At 44.0% G+C, this 20,644-nt stretch overlaps 1 long non-coding RNA gene across 1 annotated transcript in view; it reads right to left on the bottom strand.

Annotated features, from left to right (window-relative positions):
- Nucleotides 1-1,573: 1,573 nt before the first annotated feature.
- The window catches only part of LOC135898395 (uncharacterized), a 118,275-nt gene continuing 99,204 nt past the window's right edge, over nt 1,574-20,644 (bottom strand). The window contains exon 3 of the long non-coding RNA XR_010563320.1: nt 1,574-2,188. This is a non-coding gene — a long non-coding RNA (uncharacterized lncRNA). The remainder of the gene's footprint in view (nt 2,189-20,644) is intronic.

Raw genomic sequence — 20,644 nt, 5'->3', positions numbered from 1 at the left:
GGCACGTGACGGCCAGCGTAATTTCTGTCTCAGGTTCAGAAAAGCAGCCAAGTCTGATGTTTTGTACTGTGCTCTTCGATGGGGATTCTGCTGTTCCCGTTGGCCTTGATGCAACGTACATGTTTTTGCACGAAGGAAGGCATCAGACACTCGCTGAGCACTATATAAAGTTAGACTACATGTACTTGGATAACCCGCCAGTCACTATTTACGAAAAATTTGAATGCTGGCATTCTGCTGTAGCTGCTAGGTCGGATAGTCTCCATCAACTCCCAGTTGTACTACCATGTTGAATGTATGTTTAAATGTTTATTCTACTTGAGACATTCAAAAAAGGCAAAGTTTTCTATGTCGGGCATTCAGTGTGTCATTGGCCCATCTTTTGAGTCGTATATTGCATGTAACGTCATTCATTATAACAAGTTTGATCTGCTTTCAACTACCAGCCACAAAGTGTTATTAATTTTGCTTGTCCTCCATCATGTTTCCTTGTTCACTTTTCCCAATTTAGCCAGTTTTATAGCTAAAGAAAGTAAATAACGCCAATTTCAGTGCCCAAAATTATGGATGCGAGCAAGTTTTGCTGTCTAGCCACAAATTTAATGTAACTTTGAAGTGCATCCACCCATTGCATCCACTCATTGAAGTGCATCCACCCACGCAAAGGTGAAAATATATCTAGAAAGCTTCAGGTGCCTGTGCAAAGGTTTATGCACGTGGCAATAGATCATGACTCAGAGTGAAGTGCACGAAGTGGCTCAGTGTGCGGCTTTCGCCGGCTGCCACGGCGGAATATTTTTTTGCCATCGTAAGATTTTGCAGCTCTGTGTGCCTTTATCGTCCGGTACGCTATCCCCATAATGCCAGCCGCTCCTAATGTCTTGACGCATGCAACTTTTGTGAAAAATATCACCTTCTAAGTACATGCGCTAACCAGACTTTGGTCATTGGGGTTCGCAAGGCCCATTTCTTTCTTTCTTTCTTTAATGTTGACTTTTTCTTGGTTTCCTCACTCAGGAACATGAGCTTCGTGATTATGAGAGTCATCGAATAGGCAGCTTTAGGCGCTGTCCGTATTTTCAGACTCTGGTTGAGCATAAGAAAGAAGATTCTTGCAATAAGCCGCCTCCTTGGACAGCGAAGACGACACGAGAGCTACTTTGCGCGCAGCGCCTTATAAGCTGGTTAGAAAAAAATAACGAAACATTCTTGACATCTGCGTATACTAGAGCTCAATCCCATAAATTCGCTTGGCGGATCCATAAGTGAAACTAAAACGGCTTTGCTTTCACCTGGCTGTTTTCTGCACTGAAAACTCAGAACATGTTAAAAGTTGGGACACTTTTGCAACCTACGTCTGGAGAGAGTCGTCTATGGTACAAAACACGCGTGGTTTCAGTAAGTGAATACGCTATTTTAACACGCCCCACTGCCGACCTAACTGAGGGCTTTGAGGCGGTGAAGGAAAATCTTTCAACAAGTACCCTTTAGAGTGAGCGCAGGGAAAATAAGAATCTGCTTGTTGGTTTTATTTCTGGCATATTTTGCCGAATAATCTTTCTCTTCCGATTTGCATAATTGTTTTAGTTACTGCGTAGACATAGATAATGGAAACGTTAGAAGGTAACCTACTATTGTTTCCAACATTATTACTACTTCATTTGCATCAACGTGTACGAATGTGTTGCTCTTTTTGTTGAATAATTTATGAGATATGTCGTAACGTGGCACTGCAGGTCAGTCCTTGTTAATGGTGTACGAGTAAGCGTCTACAAGTAGTGAAAGAGTTCTTAAGCTACAGCACAGGACATTACCACTTTTTCTACGCTGGAAATCTCTGCGCAGCTTGGGAAACGGTGGAGTTGAAGCAAAACGTAAAAGCCATTTTCCGTTTTCGTTCGGTGCACTGGCGTCCGATGACGCGTACCCTGTCATGCCGCTTACATTTGATCACAATACTTTTGTGCAACAAAGAGGAGACGTCGTCTGTTCGCTCTCCATCGGCAAACACACTTCGAACGTGTCGCTCGCGGTATGTGTTTCCGTATGCCTAATGCTGCACAGAATTACAGGCAGAGGGTAAGGGGGCACACGGCAGTCCTGGTGGCTTGCTGTGGGGTTCTTGCGTCACCGGAAGTGAAGACGGGCAGATGCCATTTCCGGTGCCGTTCCGACGTTGATATATTAACTGCACAGAAGCAAACACAGGCATAAGTTCCCAATGAGAAAGGAAAGGGCAGTAGGAGACATGGCAAAGGGGCCGCGGAAACAGGGAAGCGAGGAAATACTACATGACGGGCAGGAGCGACAGGAGCCTATAGCATTTCGCGGGAGCTTTCATTCGCACAATTTTGCACGTTTTACGCCTTTTTCTACAACGGGAATCTATACACTGGTTGGAGAAGTACGAACGGAACATCAGTAAGCCACAGCATCAATCACGCAGGACTGACACGTTTTTTTGACAATGACGAATCGCTCACCCGAAGTGGCACGCATTGACGTTAATCTTGTCTCCCGCAACCCATTTTCTGCCCATGCTTAACGCGAAGCTGGCTATCTGTTTCAAGCGTTTTGTTGAACATCATCTTGGTCACCGCACTGAGTAATAGAAAATTGAGTGGTCCGTTTTCTTTTTATTTCGGTGACGAGAAAAGCGATGGTTCTAGTTCTGCGTACTTCATTTATTCGCAGGCGAACGGAAAGATGCATTGCAACACGCGGCAGTAACTTTGACAGCATTAGTTACGAAATCGCAGTCGAGAACCAGACGTGACAGTCAGCGAAGCTGGTTTTATGACTTGTGCAAACTCCTGGGAAATTGATGGCGCAAGTGGTTGCTAAACCGTTGATTTCCTCTTTGGAATTTATTTCTTCGATCTTCCAGGGAGTAAAACTCTGTTGCCTTTACTTCAACTTGCAACTTCGCCTCGAATCTCATAGCTATAAATGCAGTGTATTTATTATTTCAAGACCTGTTCCACGCATTCCTAGCCTCGCCCGTGTTCCACAGTTTAAGAAAAAAAGATTAAGCTTGCATAAATTTCAATACGACATCGTTTTTTGTTGTTGTTTTTTTCGTTTAAACCCCTAAGGTGTGCTGCACTGCAGCGGCGTAAAATAACCTCTTTTACGAACCTGTTAGGTCCCTGCAGTTGCAAGCTTGGTTCGAATCAAAAACGCTTTTCCTCCATATCAAATATAGGCCTGCGCTGCCCTATAGTCGATCCTATTCAAGGAAGCGTATATTTAGTGTCTGCAGTATCAGACACTGCGATTTAAGTTAAGCATCTACAGATGATTCGTGTGAAACAGAGCTGTTCGGGAAACACATATAATCTCTAGGGCTTTTGTATAGACCTCGAAAGTGGCTGAATAAACAACACTATATGAATAATTGTGCACAATAACTAATGAATAGGCGCTAAATGCAAACGAGAGTGGATTTTGACACGTATTCTTTGTATACTTCTCTGCATTCGCGCGAGCTTGCGCAAGCTCTGTGGAACACCAGTGAATTCACGAATACACGTCTTCACAGATTGGATCGAAGTTTGCAACTCCGTCTTCCACCAGGGTTGGAAGACGGAGTTGGAGTGGTTGGAACGTGGTTGGAGCGTCGCTCTGACCACTGATGAAAGGCGAAAAGCGCAAAAAGGAATAACACTGTAACTGGCATCGTTACATTATCGCTGCCCTGCATAGCCTTCCAGAAACGTTATCTACTAATTTAGCATGACTCTTTGCTATGTCTCTTTGCTATCGCTCTAACACGCACTTAGGAGCTCAAATTGGTCGGCATGCAGGGTGATAAGGTTATCTAGCGTTGCAACGGCGTATCGAAATTCGAGCATCCACAGCACGAGCTAATGTGCAGTCTCAATTTATACTAGACTGAAGAACTTAGCATAGTATGAACCCGTAGACTAATTTCCTCATTGTGACGTCAATTCAAAGGAAAGTATGGTAAACTTTGCTGAATGGCGTTCTGTGTGAAGTATCTGTTTTGCTTATACTTGGCCACGGATTACGCGTTTCTGAGTGAATGACGATTAACAACGTGGTCCGCATATCCAACAAATACAGGGGAGCCGTTAAGTCAGCTCATGCTTAGCTTAGAGGAAAGAAAGAAGAATAATGGCACTTCTCGCATAGCGTGCACCGCAACGCGATGACTCGCTTGGCACTGCTCAATGCTGCCAGTCACGTCTTCCGATGGGCGTTGCAGCGCGGAAGCCGAAATGCTGGCCATTTCTACAGCGACTTCCAGGGAATTACTTCTCTTAAATCTTCGTTAGAGAGCGAAGGTCATCTTATATTTTCTCATATTCAGCCACAGAATAATATGCACTATAGTACAGTGGCGTAGCCAGAAATTTTGTTCGGGGGGGGCTACGCCACTGACTCCATATATATATATATATATATATATATATATATATATATATATATATATATATATATATATATATATATATATATATATATGGGGCCAGTGGCGTCGTCGAGGAAGCTTTAGCTCGGGTGCTCCTATTTAAATACATGTAGAAGGGGAATTCGTTTTTCCCTGCAACCACTTCACTAAATTTGAGGAGGTTTGTTGCATTTAAATGAAAACGTTTAATTCTAGTGACTACTTGTTTTGAATTTTTCATTTAGGTGGTCAATTATTTATTAAAAATTGGCCAAATCAAAAATTTTCAGAAAACGAAACTATCAAGTTTAAAACTCCGTGACTCAACAATGAAAAATGATATCACAATTCTGTGAATTGCATCTAATACTAAATCTACAGCGGACAAAATGGATATGTTACACATGAATCTCAAAAAAAAATTTAGTATTGTGGAAATACGGCTTATGCAGAACCCTTCTACACCACGTAACCAATTCACGTAGGATACAAATTGCCATAGCAAACTTGTCCGCTTTGACTGTTATAATAGATGCCGTTTACAGAACCACAATGTCTGTTCTTCATGCATAGCTATTAGGTTGTAAAAGTCGTGCTTCTATTTTTTCAAACTTTCCAATTTTTCAAAATATTTTAAACAAAATTCAGGCCCTAAATCGAAGTTGTGTTTCCAACAGAACTAGGATTTAGCTTTCTCTCTCAAATGCAATGAATTTCAACAAAAGCGATTAGAAGGATTATCTAAGAAAAGCGTTTCTGCGTTTTACAAGTATTTGAATAGGCCGCGTCGGACTGGGCCCGAGCTAAAGCTTCCTCTTAAACAATTTGTCAAGAGGTCAAATCCATGAATAATAACTGCATTGTCAATGCCAAAGATGCTGCAAACGAATTCTTGAACGCTACGCACAGTCAAAACAATAAAATATATATTTTTTCATAAAAGAATATACTCGTATGTGCCAAACATTTTGCCCAAAATAACTGATATCAGTGCTTCCATATTTTTGTCTATTTAAGTAAAGAAAATATCACACGAACTTTAGAACTATATCAGTTCGAAACCAGGAAAGCAATGCATGCCACTGATATCAAAAATTAAAAAGCAATGAACTGAACAAGTTGAGGATAAATATGTTAACGCAACTTTGTCATTCAAGAGCAATACTTACATTCTTGTATATATGCAATGGCCAGTGAAAAATCTCAATGACGCTGTAATTTGTTTTAATGTATTACGCAGGAGCAGCTGGCCGGTCGTGTATCGTGAGTAATTGCACCGAGATCATAGTCGCAACAGAGGGAACGTATAAAAAGCAGGAATTCTGCAAGATATACGAGGGCAAGTCAAATGAATGTGAGCCAACAACGGGGTAATTTATTTAAAAGTAGTCTTCATGAGAATTTAGACATTTGTCCCATTGACTAACGAGTCGCGTGATTCCCGTCTTATAAAACTCCTTGGGTTGCTGCTTCAAAAAGTATGTATCTGGTTCCCTTGCGCTGTTTTTTCGGTTGCCCCAAAATGTAGAAGTCGCAAGGTGACAGGTCTGAGCTGTATGGCGGATGCTGCAGCATTTCCCACTTGAACTTCGCCAGTTTTGTATTAACAACATAAGCGACGTGGGGACAGGCATTGTCGTGGAACAAGATCACCCCATTCATCAATTTTCCACGTTGTTCGTTCTTGATTGCGACATACTGCCGTTCTGGCGTTTCACAATATCGGAAACAATTGATAGCCCCTCAATATTTAGCAAATTCTATCAGTAATGGACCCTGACCACCGAAAAAAAGTCAACAACACCTTTCCAGCGGAAATGATGGCCTTTGCGTTCTTTGGGCATGGTGAATTCGAATGTTTCCACTGTAAGCTTTGCCGTCGTGTTTCAGGCTCGTAGTAGTGGCACCAAGGTTCGTCCCCGATCACAAATGCAAACAAGAAGTCGTCATCCTCATTGTGATATCCGATCAGATGAGTCAAGGCAGCGCGAAACTTCTCCGTCTTCTCGCTATGGATCAAAATCATGGGGATCCATTGCGCACCAAAGAGCCGATAACCGAGAAGCTCATGAATTATGGCGTGAACCAAACCGTGACTGATGTTCAGACGGTCTGCCAGTTCATCGATGCTTATCCTCCGTTCTTGTTTCATCAGTTCATCAACCTTTGAAATTTTGTGGGGGGTGATTGCACGATGGTTTTGGCCCGGTCTTGGAATGTCTTTACAACGTCCTTTAAACCGTTTGCTCCAACGCTTCACAGTGGTCAATGAAATGCCGTGTTCAACGTAAACGGCAGCAATACGGCGATTAATTTCTGTTTTGGAAACACCTTTAGCTGTCAAAAACTTCGCGACACCGAGCTGTTCAACTTTTGAAGAGTACATTATGTGACGCAACCATATTCAACCCATTGTATGAGAGCATTAAAGAACAGCTATCTTCACACCTGCGTGTCACTTTTGTGAATGAGACATGCCGTTCTCCTACGCGCATGCCTCGCAGCATGAACCATATGAACCGAACCATTATATTGCGGTTAGGGTAGGCTCACTTTCATTTGACTCGCCTTCGTACATTAAAATGCAGATACAATGGGGTATACAAATGAGAAAATATGGCTTGATAAAGGACAAAAAAGTGCCACTGGAAACAAAGTTCACGGCATGTATACACAACACCTCGCAACAAGATATTTAAGTATACGTATAAGTCTCCAATGAGTCTATGTATGTAAGAAAAAGTAACTGTATGTAATGCGTCAAACAAGGCAAATTAACATGTTGCACAATCATAGATTCACAGAATCCTAGATTCCACCCCCATTCTATCCACTCCCCCCGATGTATTGCGCGCGACGGAAGGCGGCGCGCTTGCTCCCCGCTTTTCTCCTTTGCGCACATAAGACTGGGCCACCATCGTCGGCTCACCCATTCCACCTCTCCTCCTACGCTTTCACTCGCACATACAGAATGCAGCGCGTGGTGACGATGTTATCACCCTTGGACTTTATACGAAACATGAGGGCAACGGCGACGGCAGGAATGCGCCTGGAGTGTCCATATAATTGATTTCGCAATAATATAATAAACGTATCCGGAAACTGAAGCGTCCCGTCGCCCGTTACTTTCCGCAAAAGAAGTATCAAAATCGAACTTTCACCATGCGACAATTCGCTGTGCCGCAACAATGTATTTTTTTCTGTGGGGCGGAGGCACCGAAATGAAAAAAAAGAACGCATAGGAAACTATGTTGGCCAGAATCGAATGCCTACATCGGGCACTAATGGGGCTGCGGAATTAATACCGAAGAAAACATGAGACGATTGGCCCACTGAGAACCATACGCATACTGCTCAGTATCCTACACCGGCGAAACAAGACTTTCCGGAAAGGTTCCGCTCAAGGAACGCGGTGCAATCCTTCGAGTGCCCACAGTGATGGCGGTGAGCGACCATTGTTTTTTTTTTTCTCGTCTGCTAGCCAGAAAGCGCCCAAAACTCTGTCAGGTGAAAATCCACTCGGCCTGAGCAAACCGAACGCCCACCGAAGTGCACCGCGCGGTGGTCGGAGCCATACAAGAAAAACATATGCGCTCTGGCTCGCTCTGGCAGCCCGCGGGTAGGGTAGCGAGAACAAAAAAAAATTGAAGGGGCTCAATGTGTCCTCGGCGAATAAAAGTCAAAGTAGAAAAAATAAATAAGAACGTAGTTACTTTGGCTGGCTTTAGTGTCTTGACATGGATGTTCTGGCGTAGGTTAAAAAAAACGTTGATATTTTTTTATGTGACATGACGGCACAAATGAACCACCCCAACGCATCGTCTCATTGGACCTCGCTGCGTGCTTTGTAAACTCGTCTGCTAGTGTGTTGATTTGGCTTGTCTCGTTGTATGTTCCGATGTAAGACTTTAGAAAAGTCAGTGGACCTTTGGCGTCAAATGTTTATAACAACATTAAACCCACAAAGTTCCACAATTGAAAATTTAAAGCACAACTTTGGAAATGTCAATGCACGTTTCACGTCAAGAGCTTATGAGGTTTATACCCATAAAGTTTCGCAATTGATATCCATGCGCTCCATAGATTCCGTGGCCTCAGTGAGATGCCGCGGCGAGCCCGCTCACCACCAAAGCGCCCTTGAAACTTTGTGCTCGGATGGGACTGCTTGGCGTTATGTGACTGCCGGTGTATGGGCGTTGCCACGAAATCCAGCCCGAGTTCGCAATCTTCGCGGTTAAATGTCTTTTCGAGCGTCAAAAAGACATTCTAGACAAAATCCAGAGTGATTTCCGGCGCCGGGGGTCGCTTTGGTCGGCGGTGCATGGACAGCACGAAAAAATTTCGGGGGGGGCTGAAGCCCCATAAGCCCCCCCCCCCTGGCTACGCCCCTGCTATAGTATTATATTACTTGCGTTTCTAGGCCCACCCGCTTGCCCGCTTGCCCGCTTGCCCGTCCGTCCGTCCGTCCGTCCATCCGTCCGTCCGTCTGTCTCTCTGTCTGTCTGTCTGTCTGTCTGTCTGTCTGTCTGTCCGTCCGTCCGTCCGTCCGTCCGTCCGTCCGTCCGTCCGTCCGTCCGTCCGTCCGTCCGTCCGTCCGTCTGTCTGTCTGTCTGTCTGTCTGTCTGTCTGTCTGTCTGTCTGTCTGTCTGTCTGTCCGTCCGTCCGTCTGTCTGTCCGTCCGTCCGTCCATCCGTCTGTCTTCACTAAAACCTACCCGAACATTCGTGCCGTGCACGGATGCAATGACGTCATTGAAGATAAGCTGCGGTTCCTATGTCATTTTTCTTCTTAGCACGAAGCCGCTCATAAGATTTTCAACTGCGGTGGTATTAATCTCATAGGAACCTAATCCGAAAACATCTGTGGGATATATTTTGGCCCAAGTTAAAGTGCGACCTCCCGCTCCGGCAGTTTTCATCGGTCAGCTTAGAGACGTAATAAGCACTCAGTTCAGTCAGATTATGTTATCGAAGATTGAAAAAGAGTACTTTAAGTGCGTCGCTGAAAACCACGCTCCCTCGAATAAAAAGAAAATGCTTAGCGGCTTAGTTTGTAAGTGAGAAGTACGTGCTGCGGCTTTTGCTGGAACGTGGGCGCATAATAATGACGTCCTTTATCGACAGGATTCAGCTGTTTATTGCAGCGTACAGCTTAAACAAGGCAGCACGGCTCTTCGTGCTCCTGAAAAAAAAGTAGAATCAGATGCGAGATCCGACTGAAATTGCGCTTCTCAGTTTTCTGAAGCATGTTAGCTGCGTTCATACTCAGTGGTGCATATCAATTATGTCTTTATTCGGTGATCCAAGCGCCAAAAAAGTGCACAGAAAAGAGGAGGCTTGAAGTGATTAAGAAGAATGTCGCTAAAGGCGTAAGAGACATTCGTTGTCCGAACACAGTTAGTTTGATGGATGATGGGTTGCTTTTCCTCCCCACTGTTTAGACCCAGTAACAAGTAATGTTACTCCACAGTGTTGCCAGACTGCAGTATGCCTCAACCACGACATAAAATAAATTCTAATTTTCTACTGCGCCTAATGCGCTCAGATTTTGCCAGCTTGCACTGGGACGCGTACAGTTTAACATTGACTGCAAATTCGAGGTCGAAAAATTAGTTCCATAAAGGAACACACTGGCTAGGAGAGACGCCCTAGCGGAGGGCTGCAATTTAATTTTGACCCCCTAAGTTTCTTTCGCGTGCACCTAAATCTAAGTAAACAATCAGTTTTGAGCGCCCTTTGAAATGTGGTCCCCGAGGCTGCAGGAATCATGCCCGCGACCTTGTATTCAAAAGGGGACCATCATAGCCACTAAACCACCTCATCGGTATGTTTACCGCATTTACTCTCGTAAGGCAGCCTTATGTAGGCATTACGTAGGCATTTACTCTCGTGGGCAGCCTTAGGCAGCCTTACGCCAGCCTTACGCAAGTCACCCGCCGTGGTTTCTCAGTGACCATGGTGTTGGGCTGCTGAGCACGAGGTCGCCTGATCGAATCCCGGCCACGGCGGCCGCATTTCGATGGGGGCGAAATGCGAAAAGAAACGGGTATTTAGATTTAGGTGCACGTTAAAGAACCCCAGGTGGTCGAAATTTACGGAGTCCTCCACTAAGGCGTGCCTCATAATCAGGAAGTGGTTGTGGCACGTAAGACCCCATCATTTTAGAGCGCAGCTCTTTGGCGTCCGTTCCTGGGTTTCGCGTCGGCGTCGTCGTCGGCTTTGTCGTCGGCCTCGTAACCAGCTCGCCGACGAATCTGCTCCGCCGCCGCCGCGCATGCGCGCTGTCGGCTCTCCGGGCGAGGGAGGATGATGGAAGGGAGGAGGAGAGACTGTGGAGGAGGGCTGGCTACACAAATGGCTCTTTGGCGTCCGTTCCTGGGTTTCGCGTCGTCGTCGGCCTCGTAACCAGCTCGCCGACGAATCTGCTCCGCCGCCGCGCATGCGCGCTGTCGGCTCTCCGGGCGAGGGAGGATGATCGAAGGGAGGAGGAGAGACTGTGGAGGAGGGCTGGCTACACAAATGGCTCTTTGGCGTCCGTTCCTGGGTTTCGCGTCGTCGTCGGCGTTGTCGTCGGCCTCGTAACCAGCTCCGCCCCCCTTTCATCCCCCCAGCGCTAGCAGCGACCGACTGATACCGCTTTCGTGAGTCCGCTACCGCACTCACGAAAGACGTCGTGCACTTCCTGCAACTCGCATTAACCGTCCATCGATCCACACCGATGTTAGTAGTGGGGGACTTTAATGTTGACATAAAGACAAACAGCAATTTCCTAACACTTATGCGGGAGAACATCCCGTTCCTCTCGCTCGTAACGCGTCCCACGGCTGTGACAACCTCGCGAGGCACTTGTATAGATCTCGTCTTTGAGAATCAAGCATTGGTGTACCAAGTCGAACATATATCAGTCTATTTCTCCGACCACAAAGCTTCCTTCATGACTGTCAAGAACTCTTAGTGCAGTCTTTGTTAAAGGAATACGTGTGAAAAATAAAAAAAAGAATTCTGTGATAGCGCATACATGTGTTGCTCGATTTCTTTGCCTCAATCTATCGAAAAGGTGAAACAGCTTATTTGCTGCGCTCAAATTTCGCATTAGGAAGTAACGTAATCGTCGGTAATTTTTTTTTACACAAGTCAAGCTTGTGGCTGCAATATTGTGTCACTGGCGTGAACTGAGACATTTACCCCTTAATTCCTGGTCCACGTTGCTGTATCGCGTGTTCCGGTCACAAGTCCATGCCGTATACCTGTTGAACTTACGCACGAGGGAGTAAAACTGCGGAATGTATTCAGTGTAGTTGGGTGTCATAGCAAAGTTATCTTGAGATAAAACCGATTGTGCAGTGTGCATTGTGTGTTGTTGAAAGATGTAAAGCTACCCGTGTGTGACTATGTGACGCTACTCAGAGTCCTTTTCAGTGGATGCTTGTCACGTCTGCTAGCAGTTCTTCTTTTTTTTTGTCGTTCCCTTTCATGCGTGAAGAAATGGCTGACGTTCTTGTTACCTCAGCATCTCCGAATCCTTTAAAACAGAACATCTGCTCGGACAGCAAACTGAATTTAGAGCTTAAATGGTCTTTAATTTCTATCCTCGCTGCTTTTCTATTCTACTGCAAGAAGCGGTAAATCCCCAGCTGGCTCTTTAGACGGTTTAGAAAAAAAGAAAATGAATGAACAAATGAAGTACGCTATGTCCCGAGTAAGCGAATAAAAACTTCTATTTGTAAGCGATGTCGGCAGTAAGAACTTCTTTATTTTTTTTTTTTGTCAATGAGGATTGTCTCATGTCTTTATCACGCTGGCGGGCTTTATTCATGGAAGTCAAAGCTTTGAAACGCTCTGGAATCTCCAGCAACAATTTCGTTAATGCCAGCCATTTGCTTTTCAACGACGCTCAAACATTTCACCGCCCCAGAAACTGCTTTCTTTTGTCTCTTGCCGCCATCAGGAAGAAAATAATCTATGGGAGCGGGGTATTTAAGCTGCTGCTTACACAACAAAAGCCTAATTCGGATAAGTCAGTGAAAGCAGATATTTCAGCTATGTTGAACCGTATGTTTGCTTCGCAGTGCGTCGTAGCAAGCAATACGGCTTGATATCTTAGCGAAAGCGGATTCCTTTGCTTAAACATTACATTCAGCAAACTAGTGGCCGCAAAACCCAGAAAATATGCACATTTGAAATTTTACATATGGAAATTTGAAATTTTAAGTATGGAAGCGCACGGGCTGTTTTGAAAAAGGTCGCGTATATGTCGATGCCATTAAATTACGGTCTAACTGAATGATGTACGTAAAGATGCCGTCAACATTTTTATTCCTCGCATTGTTTTTTATCCAAGCACGTGTTTCACTGCGTTCGCTTTCTTCCTTTTCTCGTTTTTTTCTCTCCGCTATTCGTAACTTATGCACTCGATCGTGCGGCAGCAAGCTTCATGCGGTATACAAAGCTTACCTTTGATCCTTCAATTCACAATCATATATAACAAATACTAGAAAATGAGTAAGGTCAAACACAAGGGGGGGGGGAGTGCATGTTGCCGCTTCAGAGAAGCTATGTATGGTATGCGGTATCTCAATAACTTCAAACAGCTGGTGTATCAAGCCAATAAATAAGTTTAAAAACACAAGATAAAAGAACGAAAAAGTGATGAAATTGTTCAAATAGTATAGATGAGAACGGCACACGCGGTTCTGGTATTTTACGATGAGTAGGTCGCATTCTTGCACTCGTCGCAGATGATTAGTTGCATGCATTTCGACAGCGCGTGCTGACATATGCGCACAGACGAGGAATGTCTGCAAGTCTGGCAAAGCAGAGAATGCGACACTAAAGAAAAGCTTAAAACAGCTGAATGCAATGTGTGGAAGGTTATGCGGGATTCTCGGAAAGTGCAATAACGAAAGACAAGCTGATGGAACGAGAAGTTGCGGCAAAATGAAGAGATCGAAAACGACCTGGAATTTCCCTTAGACAAGATATGTGAAAGTTTATCAGTTCGGTGAGTACTGTGAATCGACAGAGTGAATCTAATTATCTTCTCTTTTATCTCTCCCTTTTCCGATCATCTCCTGTGAGCAACCCCCAGATAACGTTGTCCTTGTACTCCTCTAATATTCTACCTAGAGTAGTTGACACTCCCATTATAAACCATGCTTTGCAATAGAAAAGAGTAACACTTGAGGCATCGCCGGCGTTGTATGCGATTGCAGTGGTTGTCGGCCGTCACAGGCGGCGTCATATTGCATGGCGCGCAGGCCCGAGAGTTATTGTTTACTTGTGGGCTGGCTTTAAGCACTCGAAAAAAATATTAGATATATGGCTTTCATCCCCAAAGGTGCGATTTGTACACGTCCTTAATTAAAGGGCGCCTCACCAGGACCCACAGAAAATGTTGGTTGTACGCTGGACGTTGTTCCATGTCCTCTAGGGAGGGTTCTCCCGCAAAAATGTTTTTCAAATCGGCTCAATAATAGCCGACATAGAAATATTTCAGTACCGCGAACCCATGATTTCAGCACGCGGGCTCCACTGCCAAGCAAGACGCTCTCTCCACTCGCCCCGTCTAGCCTACGCAAGCGAAATTCGTTCCCTGAGTTCTCCCATACCGGAACTCGAATATCGCGTGCCGCATACGTCACAGGTCAGGCCTTCATTTTTGTCTCCTTGCTTTTTCTTTTTTTCGGTGTTATGCACTTTCTCCGACGGCGTCGCGCGCGAGCTGTTGTCTTGTTCGCGCAACGCACGATTTTGCGCGCTGAGCACTAGGAAACATGACTAGCGGTATAATTCAGTGCTACGCGAATACTGATGCAGAGCAAGCGGATCGCAGAGCATGATCACGCGCTGGAACACAGTAGAAAATGGCATAGTTTCGGTACCTGAGCACGTGATCGTACGACCGCGGGAACAAGCAGACGAAGCGGAAGTACATCTCGCTTCCTTCGGTGCGAAGTAAAAGAAAAAGCACGCAGACATTCCGCTTGTGTGTTTTATTATTTCTCTAAACTTCAATTCGTCAATTCAAGCAACAGATCACACAAATAACAGATCTTCTCATGAATAATTCTCGAAGTCACGTGTCACCTCTAGCGACGTCACACTGTGGACACGACTACGTAGGCGCAGGGGCACGACGACGACACCTTCCGGCTTGGAGCGCGGCGGCCGCGAGCAGAAGGAAAAAAGGCGTTCGGTTTGAAATTTCAGATCTTTCCGCGGCGCGTAGCGATGTACTACTTTGCAGACACGATCACTATCGCGTAATGTATGCTCTGCGCTCGTCAGCTCAAAATGGCCAGACCTAGTGAGGGGTCCTTTAAGCAGATTCGTAGACGAGTGATCAGGAAGGACGTAAAAAAATATACAACCCGTAATTTTTGAGCAGCCCGTGCCTTCACTGCTACGAATGTGCAAACCATTGTCTTCGTCATTAAGCTCCTGCTGCAAAGGGCGCAGAGAAACAGCACAAGTGCGCAAACCATGGTGTCGCAGTCTGCGAAGCTAAGTGACCACACGATACTGCTGCGCTATCGCATCGCAGTCGGCTGCTCTTTTTTACGAAGCCACTACACTCGATTTCAAATCGGTCCTTCTTTTAAAGATGGTGTGAGCAAAACATTTCGTTGGTGCAGTGGGCATCCATCAAATTCGCAAGTTATTCCACATTTGCACTGCATCTTTGAGGATAAACCAAGCATAGTGCGACAACTTCCCGCTGTGTATTCTTGACTATTTCCACATTCCCAAGGCCTCACTGGGTAGCAGAAATGCAGCGTAAAGTTTCAACACAGGAAGGGTGATTGATATTCGTTAAAAAAGAAGAAGAAAAACAATAAGAAGGAAGACCAGGGTTTTACTTGTAACAACCACGAAATAATTAATAGGCACACCGTAGTGGGGCACTCCGGATTAATTTTACTACCTGGTGATCTTTAACGTGCAGCCAATGCATGGTACATGGGTGTATTTACATTTCACCTCCATCTAAATGTGGCCTCCATGATTTAACCCCGCGCCCTCGGGCCTAGCAGCCCAACACCAAAGCCACTATACGCTACCACGACGGGTCGTACGACAGTTGTAAATATTTATCCCTGCATACATTTGCTGAGCTGAAACTTGCAATGGTTTTCTAGTAACTTGGCTTATGTATGTCCTGCAGGTATTAAACTGCTCATGGCTTAGGCTGCAAGCTGCGAATAATGTATTTGCTTTATTTGTCTGGAACATGCGCATTAGGGCCATGTATTTGGCAAACCCTTCGCTTTTATTTGAAAGTGGGGGTCTTGGCCTGTGTCGCCTCTTCATTAGGGAACTTGTGTCCCGTCTGGTGTTAATTTTCATTATCAAGTTTCAAGTTTTAAGTTTCATGGTGCCAAAAATCTATCTTTTCACAGAATTGTTAGAACTTCGCTTACGCAACCACCTTCCACAAATAGTCCTGTCGTCAGCTTTCCTAGATGTGCGAAATGCTTCTTGAGGCTTTTTGAAAGAGTTGTTGTTGGTGCCTACATTCTAAAGGCTCGGTTTAGTTTGGTCTATATTTTCACAGCCTCCCCCGAAGAAGATGTTGTTGCACTGTTGGAGACATCGTTACCGGTTCCCCTTTACTCTGTGCCTTATTTTTCATGATTTTATGAAGATATGCTTACGCATGCTCGTCCGATGATCATTCTTCCAGGGGTTGATACTTGTTTTTTTTAATTTACATTGGGCAACTCTTCCCGTCGAAACATGATTGAAGAAAATAGAGTGTTTTCGCCCACAGTCTATGAACTTCCGTTTGTGTGAGCGTGCAGAAACTATTGATCACTATTTCGTATACTGTAGCAATGTCGTGTTCTTCTGGGACATTCTCGGAAGAACGCATAGAAAAATTGAGATGCTACACCACGCAAACTTTGTGTTCTATTTCCTCTTTTTAAGTCGCTATGACCCACTTCATTACAAGTTTATATTACTGGTCCCGGATCGTCCTTGGCGCGTTATAATGAGTGAGAGGCATGATGAAACACCAGAAAACAGTTGGTAGCTCTTTCGTGAATTTTCTGCTTGCGTTCGCAGTGTTTACAGTGAACTCTCACTTGAGTGAACTTCAAGGGACCGAAGGACATAGTTCAGTTAACTGAAAGTTCACTAAACTGAATATTCACTAGACCAACATAAGACATGGCATACAGAGTCAAAAGGTTGAAGGGTAATTCAGGGATCAAAAGACATAGCATCCATAGTGTTAGAAATGTGTGAAATGAAATTTGTACATATCAAGTAGTGCAAGGTTCATAACAGTTACAATGCTTCCTTTCTCACTTAGCACAAAAATCTGTAATCTTCTTCTGCACTTGTACTTTTAAAGCACAGGAAGTAACAAAACTGTCCAAAAAGTCAATGTTTTTGTACACTTCTGGCACAGTTTGCTGTTGAGACACAAAGTCTCTCAACTTTCCAATGTACCCTACAACCTCAGCTACAACCTCATCCCTCCAGGTTCTCGCTGCCTCTTGGTAGGCATCCTTGCTTTCGCCGCAAATCGTTTGCCACACGATCACATGCCAATCCCGAAATCGTGTAAGCCATCCACTGCTTGCTTCGAAGCCGCGAACGTCCAGAAGAAGAGCAAATTTCTTCGCTTTGTCCTGTATCATCGGGCCGGACACTGGAATGTTTTGAGATCGTAGGTCGCGAAGCCATACCGCAATGGCATCGTCCCCTTCTTTGAAGTACCCCGTGCAGAGTCGTTTCCTGGCGGAATTCGTCGAAGTTCTTCCTTCAAGCTTCGATTTTTGTTTCTCAATCGTTGACAACGTCGCCGGCACAATTGCATAGTCCTTTGCAACGTCCACTTGTCTTTGACCGTTGTCCAGGCGCTGAAGGATTTCCAGCTTGTCGGAGAGAGACAACCGCTTCCGTTTCGTCGCACTCATCTCGAAAGTGGGCACGCGAATGGTCGCTGTTACTTAAAACTGGAAGGCTGAACGGAGCCGATGAAAAACACACCCCGTGGGTGGTAAAAATAAGCCTATGTCCTGTGAGCGAGTTCGTTAAACGGAAATATTGACTGTTCCCAAATTCGTTTAAGTGAAACAGTTTTGCATAGAATCTATAAGAAAACTGCCGGGGATATTTAAAAAGTTCGTTATTCTGAAATATTCCATAAACCGACGTTCGTACAACTAGAGTTTACTGTATATATTTCAATGACCACCATCGGACTGGATATCTATATTGCACGCTTCCATTGCTTGCCTGACCTTGGAGTATATGTGTTTAGAGTACCCTTCATTTTTTGTAGAGCTCAATTTCTTCTAGAATTCCTTAGTCCTAAATATAAAAAAACAAGAAAAAAGCTATTTAGACTACCGTAATTTTCGGACTATAGTCCACGCCCTGTCTACAGTCATCAGGCCCGATTTTGGCTTAATTAAAATAACATTTCTTTTCTTAGAGAGTCCGCAAGTACGAGTCTTGACATAAATTAGGCGTTTTAGTTCGACCGCAACCAATAACCAGTACATAAGCCAAAATTTGAAGCGACTTGACGTCTTTGCAGGGTCCGATGTAGCCCTCACCAAGAAGATGCAGTCGCTGAAACCGTTGTCGTGAACGATACGATGTTTAATGCACTGACTACAAAACGAATTGAACTGCGCGCGTAATAGAAATTAGTAACAATACTCGACAAACGTCCCGCGCTCTCGCAGCGACTGCTTGCCAATCAACCTTGTCTCCGGCGGAGGCACACGCCTCTCGGAGGCGTGCTTGTCGCAATAGCCAGCAGCAGACTCACCGCTGGTCTTTCTTGGCGATGGCCTACGAAGCATAGTGCACGCTTTGCTTCGCGATGCACAGAACTGCGTGTAAGCCTCCTGCCACAGCCGTCGTCACACTACCATCGCGTAGCTTACGGCGTAGCTGTAGCGTCACCATTCCGATTAACAATCGGCTGCGTATCGGCAGTCCTGACAAATTTTATTGTCAACCGGTAAAATCCTGCGTCCTTTATCAAACTTTTTACGAAAGTCAAAACTAAAAGCAGTCCAAATCAGTTGCTGGTGCTGCCAGAACAAAACAAATCAAGCACGTTGGATTCGAGTAACGGCTACTGGACGATTTCATGGCCTTCAGAATCCTTAGTTCTTGCGCATGGTCGATTACACTCAACTTGAATAATACCCTGAAGGTATTGCAAGCATTCGCTTGCAAGAATTCGCTTGCATATTGTCAGTGTTTCATATTTTACGGCATATATATTTCATACGTAGTCCCTAGTAATATACCGAGCTGCCAGAATGAACTTAATATAATGCTGGTGCACAACGAGGACCATTGCGAAGCTGATTTTTCTGTGTGATCTAGCGCAGAAAGTTTCCGCGCCGTCTAGCCTCGCTACTTTCAAGCATACCTCCCATCATAAGAAAGGAAACTATGTATAGTTCACACTTGTAAGTCCACACACTATAGTCCTAAAATTACGGTGCACAGAATTCTAAAAAAAAAATGAAATGTCACCTGAGGCCAATAGCACAATTTAAATCTTTGAACTGGTGTACTTCAAAAAGCGGACACGACTTCCACGAGAATTCAAAATGCGTATGAACTTATTAACAAAATTACGTCAATTAAGTAATAACAATTTACAGCACATCTTGCGCTTTACGAGTTTCAGACAGTGAACTTCCAACGCGCATCATCTAGGAATGCATTATTGTAACCCGATAGCGTTAAGGGGCCCATGTCGATGAAAACCCGGCGCCGGCGTCCCCGTGAGCGAAAATTCATTATATATAGATATAAGTACATGCCACGCTTTGCTATAAGACATGCGGTATATATATATATATATATATATATATATATACGCATATATATATATATATATATATATATATATATATATATATATATATATATATATATATATATATATATATATATATATATATAAATATATATATATATATATGCGTGTTATATTGCCACATCATCTTGAGAATGACAGCCCCCAAACAAATGTATGTCATGAAGCACCCCGACAGCGCATGCTTTTTATGGTAAATTTGCTTAGACGTAAATATTAAAACTTCGGAACAATAAAAGAAACCTGAAAATGATGGGATTATTTTTTTTGCGCGGCTGTGCCCAGCCTTCAGGATCAGCCCACGCAAGAGGCCACATTAGTCGCTAGTCGAATACGTACTTTGATTTATTGTACGACGTAACATCCGCTTCTTAAAATAATTTAATTCAACAACTAGAATCATGCTATCTGCCACAGTTAATTTCTTAAAATTCTGTACAGTATAAACAAAGTAACAAATGCATGTTAGAGCCTCGGGTATATTAAGGTGGTGTGTGGGCACTGAAGCATGACTCGTTAATGCGTGAGCAGTAAAAATTTAGCCTTTTCCATTTTACACTTTAACATTCCTATCGAAATGTACAAATCTGTATGTGAAGTGGGGAAATCTGGTCACGTGACAGAGCTCGAAAGGAGTGAGTGACACACACACGTTATATATATATATATATATATATATATATATATATATATATATATATATATATATATATATATATATATATATACATACTTTTTTTTCTTGTAACTGATGAAGATTGGTCCACCGGTCGCAACTTCAAATTAGATACTTGTTCTGTTTACCTTGTAGCACCGCTCAAGTTCTTTACGTTTGAAAGGTAGCCTAAGGAATTGTTATTGTCTACTATATATACATGGGTAGGCAAGAAGCAGGCTCGAGGCAAGTCAGTGGGGGAATATGGCATAGGTTATAGGAATAGCAGGGGAGAGTTGTTAGTAAAGTTTTCAGAACAGAATAAATGCGGATAATGAATACCTTCTTCCGCAAGCGGAATGACCGAAAGTGGACGTGGACGGGCCCGAACGGCGAGACTAGAAATGAAATAGACTTCAACAAGCGCTCGACCATGCGTCGCGGTGTGACCGACTCTGCGCTAACCCTGGCATCATACAATATGTGCACGTGGTCGGCAAGGTGCGCTGCAGTGACCATAGAATGGTAAGATCTCGAATTATTCTAGACCTGAGAGGGGAACGGAAGAAACTGGTACATCAGAAGCCGATCAATGAGTTAGTGGTAAGAGGGAAAACAGAGGGATTCCGGATCAAGCTACATTTATTTATTTATTTATTTATTTATTTATTTATTTATTTATTTATTTATTTATTTATTTATTTGTTTTGAACACA

Source organism: Dermacentor albipictus, chromosome 4 (genome assembly GCF_038994185.2).
Source record: "Dermacentor albipictus isolate Rhodes 1998 colony chromosome 4, USDA_Dalb.pri_finalv2, whole genome shotgun sequence".
Lineage (NCBI taxonomy): Eukaryota > Metazoa > Arthropoda > Arachnida > Ixodida > Ixodidae > Dermacentor > Dermacentor albipictus.
Note: the sequence above shows the minus strand (reverse complement) of the source record. Positions and strands in the feature narration are given on the sequence as shown.